This window comes from Pelodiscus sinensis, chromosome 2, assembly GCF_049634645.1.
Source record: "Pelodiscus sinensis isolate JC-2024 chromosome 2, ASM4963464v1, whole genome shotgun sequence".
Classification (NCBI taxonomy): domain Eukaryota; kingdom Metazoa; phylum Chordata; order Testudines; family Trionychidae; genus Pelodiscus; species Pelodiscus sinensis.
The window spans coordinates 63,779,666-63,788,343 of NC_134712.1; positions in this window are offsets into that span (position 1 = coordinate 63,779,666).

Genomic DNA, 8,678 nt, shown 5'->3' on the forward strand with positions numbered 1-8,678 from the left:
TGTTTTATATATTTTTATTAGATAAAAGCTGATGTACAAAGGCTTTGTTCTTACACACACTGCTGTTACAAAGATTTTAATGTCTACATAGATATAATTGGCTTGGTGCATATGGGGATTTTTGGGGTTAATTTTGAAAGCAAGTTGGGGAAACAATTTAGAAAAGGTAATCAATGGTAGCATAGGGGAAACAGTTACTTTGATTCATGTTTTGGTTACTTATTGCCATTCCAATATATCTTATCGCCCTTCAGTATTTAAAAAAATGAGTTAACCAACATAATAATGTTCTAATAGTACAAGAGCAAAATTTCCACCATTAACAAAATGAAGCTACAGCATACTAACAGTATGGAAACAAGAAGTCTGTTCCTTCCTCCCAATCATTTTAGGAATGAATTTTGAATGCTATGCTGCCAACTGTACACTCAAATGCAAGGGTGGCAAAATACAGCCTGCAGGCCAGATGCAGCCTAGAGGGAGCCTCAGTCAGGCTCCCTGTCTTCCCCACCCCTGCAGGCTTTTGAGAGCAGCTGTCTGCATGGGCCATGTGCTTCTGGTAGGAGGGGAAGGGAGGCTTGAGCTGCCACTGCTCCCAGCACAATCTCACAGCCGGAAACTGGCCAATGGGAGCTGCCTGTTTTGGAGGACAGGTAGCGTGCGATGTATCCATCCCTTGGGGCTTGTAGAGTTTAAAGAAGCACACAGTCCCTGTAGTCCATGGGAAAGGCAGGGAGCCTGGCTGAGTGACCTACTGGGCTGCAGGCTTGGAACAAAACACATAAGTGCCACCCGGCTACAGCCTGCCTCTCGCTTTCCAGCCTCTTCCACCCACTGCCCCCTGCCCTCCCTTTTCCCAAACTCCCTCTCAGATCCCAAACCTGCTCCTGTGCCTCAGTCTCCTACCACAAGCTCCCTTCGGCACCCAACTACCACTCCAGACCCCATACCATCTCGGTTAATATGGAAGTGTGTGGCTCTACACCACTTTCCAAATTCTTGGAGTAGCCCCTATGTAAAATTATTGCCCACCCGTACTCTGTCAACTGAACCCAGCATCTGCACTGACATCTTGCTGTGGCTTTAAACTTTTTAATGAGATTCTCCCTCTGTTTTCCTCTTTATTTTTTTTGTTTTTTAAGAGAAAGTTAGGACTTGTAACTGTGCCAATGTAACATTTTTCTTGCATATTTAAACTTGTATTTTTCTTGTATTTTTGTTTTGGGGATGGAGAGAGAAATGTTGATGGAAAAATTCAATTTAGGTTGAAGGGGTTCAGGTCATATTGAGACTTCTAAGAAACCTACATTACTCTTGGCAGTTTAGACCTCTTGACCCAAATTATACATGACATTATGTTGTAAGTGAATCTTAAGCTTTCTCTTATTTATTAAATCAGTCTTTAAAATGAAGGTATCTCCAACTCCTGCCGACTTCTTAAATTGCAGAGGCGGTGTTGTCTACAATAGTTGCTAATTAGTAAGGTTAAGATTTTCTTCAAAAGTAACAGACAGGTCATGGGAATCCATGAATTTTTGTTTATTGCCTGGTCTGTAACTTTTACTAAAAATAATGGGATAGGCAACTAATTCCAAGTTGCATATCAGCCAGAAGAAAAGAATTTCCTGTAGTACTAAAAGTCAGAAATGAAATTGAATTTAAAATGTGAGAATTGTGGGAATAGTATAATACACTGTTAATATAACTTCTCAACATGTAGCTATTACATTCACAATATCAATGTGTTAGCTGGCTGAGTGCAAAAATTAAATCTTCACATTTTACAATATTAATTCTGCAAAAAAAAGAGTATCTAGTCACCTACTCAGTCATTCAGTAACACAGTAAAACACTTAATAATGAACTGAGTGGTGGTACAGAATGCAAAATTACATTTTATTTTTAAATCTCTTAGGCAAGAACACTGTAGAGAAGGTGGGTGTCTTTAAACCAGAGTGGTGGCTGGCTGCTTCCTCCTGGCAGTTGAACAAACCACTTCCCTGTTCCATTCCTATTTGTGTAAAAGTTGAAAAATTGTCCTTGGGCAGAGAGTGTAACAAGCGTGTAGCAATACAAGCAATATTTTGCATGGATGAGTAGCATTAGGAAAGTATTTAGTGTCTTTGTACTTGTCATTTAATGTGATTAGCTGCTGGAACAAAGAACAACCAATGCAACCAGCTAATTCTCTATGGACCAGTTTCAGAACTCTTGCGGTAGAGAACTTTTTATGCACCCTATGTGAAAATTGTGCTCTATTTTATAAGTGTGTGTCTATGCTAGGATTGCTTTTCGGATATAGGAACACAAGCATAGAACGCCAGTAAAGTGTTCCAAGTGTGGATCCAGCTGTGTGGGCAGAGCTGCCCTTTGTACCACTACCAAAAACTCCAAGATGAGCAAAACGTGCTGTACTGATAAAAGTGCAGTTTTGCTGGTATAACTTTGTCTACACCAGCAGCTTCTGCTGATGTAGCCTTGTCATTGCCTGGACCAACAGTGCTATGTTGGCAGAAGTCAACATGTAGAGTTAGCTTCAGGCTTGTGAAAAACAAAAGAACATTGGCAGTGCACGCTGCTGCACAATAAAGGCAAATGCAGACTCTGAATAGATGTATTAATTGAAAGAATTGAATGGATATGTAACTGACTTTCAAAAATTGATGAGTTTTGGGAAGGAGTGAAAAGCTGGGTCATGGAGTTAATCCTTTGTCTAAACATATACCATGCTTAGTGAGTGGTAAGAGAAATGACACCAGCCATAAAAGATTCTCACAAGTGATTGGTATTGTTTGAAGCAGGCCTATAAAGAACTATTAAAAGCCAAGACACTCAACTGACGTGCTAGAGAAGAAAGTTGCCATAAGTGGTGTTTTTTAGTGTGGTTTTTCAATGCTTCATAGTGATGGTAAATAAATTGCAAGTAAAAGCAATTGCAAAAGAAAGAAGAAAAGTCTTCCAAAAATCTAAGATTATTAAAAGAGAACTACTAACCAATTATCTGACTGTCAGTTATTTGAAGAAAAATCAAGTAGTTCCCTTCATATACCTCTCCTTTCTTCTTCCATCTCCCCCCTTTTGTTTGGTTTATTACCTTTGCAGCTATAGTACAAACAGCTTAACAAAACAATTGCAGTATTTATGTATTGTGCTTCACCATCTCTTCTCTTTTCCCCCCCCCCCCCCCGCAAAAAAACAAACAAACCCTTGATTAACAAAATTTACATTCCTTGGCTTTCAAAAGTTAGAGTGGAAATTTTTTAGCTTCCTTGATTGCAGTTTTTTGCAATGTAAACTGAATATTTCAGAAATCTCTGGAGAAGATTGAGTCAGCATCAAAACTACTCAGTGGTACAGAAACAGAGAAGATAAAGCTAAGACCCTGTCTACAGGGGAAAAGGTTGATTTTGATATTTAAGGGTTGAATTTAAATACTTATGCCAATAAAGCTACCAGTACAAAGTACTGTGTGGATCTTATTCATATGTGTTGTGTTTTCCTCAACTCTAGCTTAAACTCTTCCCAAGTGATATAAACTTAAATACAAAAGCCACTCTTATTCCAAAACAGAAATGACCACAGGAAGAGGTTATATAAGTATAACTACCTTTACATCTGGTAAAACTTTCCCAGAAAGACAAGCTCTAGCTTTAAGAAGTGTTATCTAGAAGTAAATTTCTAAGAACCTGGAAACATTGTTTAGGCCACTAGGGGGGCTATATTTTTCCATCAATTCAATGAACGCACAGAAAGTTAAAGGTCTGTGAAGATTTATATACGTTTAGCTTTCATTGACTTTAAAAGTTAAGCATGTGTGTGCATCAATACAGGGGCTCATCCAAAGGCTGCTGTAATTTAAAAATAAAACAAACCTACCTCTTGTTCATACCAAGATTGATATTTATGCAAAGATCACTTACATTGGACTGGTTTTGCTTCAATAAATAAATGAGAATAAGCATGACCTAACAGCTCAAATTTTACTCAAAAAAATATACTCTAATCCTTCCCTTTTCTGCCCAGTACATATATGTATGCAGGCATGATTGCTCACTCTTTTGTCTCACCCCTGAACTTCCAGACCCTGGTTATGGCAGAGGAATTACATTCTTTTTTATGAAGTTCAGTCTTGTGCAAATATCGCCCTTATTTTCCTTTGTGTGATTTGATCACTACATCAGATTCTCAACCTACAGATGGAAATCTCAGCCCTGGTCTACACCTAGGGAGTTATTTTGAAATAACCCCCCTTATTTCAAAATAACAAGCAGAGCGTCCACACTACCAAGCCCATTATTTCAAAATAACGGGCTGGTTATTTTGAAATCTGTACTCCTTTCCTCAGGGAATAACACTTATTTCACAATAGTTTTTTCGAAATAGCAGCTGTGGAGCATCCACACTAATGCTATTTCGAAAAAACTACTCCCCAGAATAATTCGAATTGCTTTCCAGGCCTCTAAGTCAAGGTAGTGCATCCACAGTAACAGAGCCTGCCTCAGACTAATTTTGAGGCTCCCCATGCTATTTCAATTTTATTTCAGGAGTAATTTTTGAATTTGAGCGATTTCAAAATAATTTCGTAGTGTAGCTATGCCCTCAGAGCTATAAGGGAATCCCAAGAAGTGCAGGGATCAGCTCTGCCTTCCCATAACACTGCACTGTGGGATGTTTACCTATGGTAGCCATGAAATCACAACAATGGAAATCAAAAACTGGTTTGACCGGTTTTCACTTTTGGCGACTTTTGCAGGTGTAGAGAACTTTCGTGGCAAAACCTTCCCACTGTAGATATAGCTTTAGTGTCTTTCCCCAGTGCAGAATATAGAAGCCACGCTTGGTAAGTCATTTAGGTTCCTCCTTCAAGTCTCAAAACTGAATTCATTCCCTGAGAGACAAGGAAAATTTTGTTGTCCTATTATGAAACTCTTGAATTAGGGGAGTTGTGGGCAACTGGAGAGACCTACTTTATATCATCTGCTAAGATCCTCTGATGATGTAGCTGCTAACTTGTATCTGGACTCGTCCTCTCCTTGTTTCTGTATCCTCCCTCTATCCTTTTCTTACTCAAGTAAGCTACCCTTCTTATCTTATCATTTTTAGTGTTTTGGTTATATATCCAGATAAATACAATTTTATATTTCACTTTACCTTCTGTAATCTCATGTGCTACTAATATGAGCCAAATTTCTTTGTCTCATCCATGTATTGCTCAGTATTATATACTTAAAGGGCTCTGTATCATTGAGCATCATTTTCTACCTACTGAAGTCAGGCACCAATTTTATGGACATGCAGAATCAATCCCATAGTGTCCCACAGCAATAAAGAGCTATCTGGAGTGTACAGCAAGAAGGCTCATCAGATTGAAGATGAACATTGGAAGCAAGAGGAAGAGTGAGACTTCTTTGTGTTTAAATCTAAAAAAATCATGCTAATCGTATTTTTTAGATTAATTCTGCTAGGAATGATGCACACATACAGTATTATACTTCATACAGGCAGTATCACATTTATCAGTTGCATAATCAAACTTAAGACACAACCCATGTTTTAGGAGCACAATCATTTTATAATAAGTTGTTTTAGAAGACGTGAAAATTTTAAAGAAGTCATTGCTCTTTTTACAAATGAAGGTATTAGCTTTTGTTCAATCTGTCCTCCATAGTATAAATGACAGCACTTTAATCAGTTCACACCACCAATCCACGGAATGCTTCTTAGTTCATATTTGCCTCAGGCTCATTTTGCATATGCATTTATTGAGATAATCGAGATTAACATTATGTATCTATCATAGGACCTAAAGGAATAACTTCTTAGTTCAAAATGCTAATTAGTATAATCAAAGAAAAATCCTCTTGTTGGATAATACTACTTAAATTTCCATTTTTGGATCATACTTTTATCTAATGAAATTCCATGAATACTAATGAAAACATTTCCCTCCTCCCCCCGTGAAAGTGACATTATGACCTATGCCTATTGCTACCTTAGGTTCGTTATGATTTTCATGGTTAAGAGTTAATATTTTTTCTCAGCACATGGCTGCTGAGTCACTTGAAAGAGAAAAATGGGTTTTGGAAAGTAAAGTTGAAACATCACATGTAACTTCTTGAATATGGGGATGTATTTCCAATCAAATGCCTACTCAAAGGAAAAAATGTGTGTGCACAGTGCGCCTATGTGCCTTTTAGGAAGGGGATCTGAATTTTGTGGCTTGGGATCCATATCTAATTACATATCTAGAAGGTTAAGAGTCTAGAAACACAGAAGCTTAATGGAATTAACCATGAAATATTTGATCTGAGTCTAAATGAAAGAGTTTAGGATTCAAATTGCATTATCAATATTTGCTGAAATGGAAAAGCTAGAATCTGCTAAATTACCGCTGGCCTTAATTAGTTGTGAGGCACAGAGGGTTTGTAAGAATGACTTATTGAGTCTTGAGAGGAAATGTACTGCTACTGAGAGCTTATAAATACTTCTATTTTAAAATGAAACAGGAAAATTAACTTAGATTAGCCTGGCCACGTGGCTGAATTAAAGCAAAAAATTAAATCCCATTACCATATTGTAAATGAAAGATCTGTAACAGTGTTTAAAAGATCTTTGAATTATTTAGATATTAGCTTCTGCAGCAAAGAGAATCTAATTTTTAATTCTTTGGGACTCAAATATTTTATCTTATCATAAATATGTAACTGACAAAATACAAAGGACTTGCTTGAGAAATATTGTAAACTATTATTGTTTCAAAGACAATTACAAGGTCAGAGGACCTGCCAACTCTTCTGTCTGAATTGTCTTTATTCATGAGTGTGTTACCAAGGGCGCAGTAACAATAATAATTCATGGGGAATTTAGTTGATTTAGGCTTCTGAATCAGTGACAAATGCCCTTGCCCTAGAAGTGAGATCCAACTGGCACTCCCGTATCTAAACACTGGTAAATCGGCTAAGAACGACAGAGTCCAGATAATTTAACCATATTCAATTGTATTATACATTTAGAAGTACAACAAGTAGCATAATAAAACCACAATAACAAACCCCAAATGTCTAGTATCTGGTATTCAGCTCACACTCTAGAAAGCAAGAAGATAGGAAAGATTCCCAACAGAAGCAGGCGAAAAGGTAAGTATTACTATTGATGGTGCTCCTGTTGAACAGAGGCGAGGCCTAGGACCTTCTACCTTTGAACTCCTAAAAGTTCTCAGGACATCCAACGGAGAAATGTTCTGAGTAGCAGAGGAGGGGCTGCTCTGGACAGAATATGAGTTGCTGGTAGTTTTGGGGCCTTCGCTACAAAGATGCAGCAATGTTCATATGCGGTGGCCTTCCTTCGCTACTCCATCTGGGTCTTCACCCCAGTAGGATAATGGAGTGGATTCAGATGTTACAGACGTGATGAAATCCACAAGCTCTAATTGGAGCTACCCAAATATGCACTGCCAAGCCTTCACTATGACATGCACTGGGAGGTCACCACAGAGACTTGAAGATCACCACATGAAGAAGAGAAAGAGCGAGCGAGCAAACCCGAACCCTTGGACGGGATCCTGCTTATAAAGTCCTTCTGATGGAAACTGGAGGTTGGTGCGTCTGCATCGCTGCTTAGGGCCGGGTGCAAAATTCGTGCTGAATGCACAGAGTTTGGTATTAAGTGCAAAGAGTTCAGTGCTGAGTGCAAAGTCTCTTGGTGAAGCATACCATGTGCACCACCTGATGTATTTTGGCGGGAAAAATCCCAACAGTCCGAACACTGTACTGATGTTACGATTTTACCTCCGACAAGTGGGTCTTTTAGAATAAATGGGACAACTAATGTGAATAAGGGTTTCCACGATCAGCCCCTTAAATTGCAACAAAATCTATGAATTATCCCCTACTAGTTCTCCACTGCAATGCAAAAGTCCAATTAAGATACATAACTTCAGCTACACCAAACAATAATTGTTCCCATCTACCTGTATTTTGGAGATAGGAGTGTAAGGATTAACAACAACAAAAGAATGTGATGAACTGCTTTTCCATGCTATTGGACTTTTTCTCCCGACAGCACACTAGGGATTGACTTGCAGAGAGTAGGCTTTTAGCCAAGTAGCAATGAGAAACCTACATGCTGGAAGTACTCCTGGAATAGAGTTTCCTTGGCTGTGTTAGAAAGTAGACTATCTTTTCCTTCCCGTGCAGGAGGTGAGGCCTATCCACATTTCAGACTGGGATTTCTGCCCCCATTGAAATGTTCACATTTAGATTCTGGTAATTGCTTCATTGAAATAAATGGGGCAGCTGACACCCAGTGACTGTTCAGAATGGCTGCAGTGCAGACTCAGAGGATACATCTACACAGCAGGGCTAAAGTTGAATTAAGCAACGCAACTTGAGCTAGGTCAATTGTGTAGCTTAACTCGAAATAGCTTATTTTGGCTTTTGGTGCTGTTTACACAGCAGGAAGTTTGGGAGCACTCTTCCTCCGACTTCCCTCATTGCTCGTAAAATAAGGATGACAGGAGCTGGAGTAAGAAGTCCTGCAGCTCGACATTATTTTTACATTGTTGAAATAAGTGCTTGTAGTGTAAATGTGGACTTCGTTATTCTGAAAGAACACTGATGTATAGGCATACCCTGATAGACTGCACAGCATTGGTTTACATTTGGTTAATATTTGAAAGA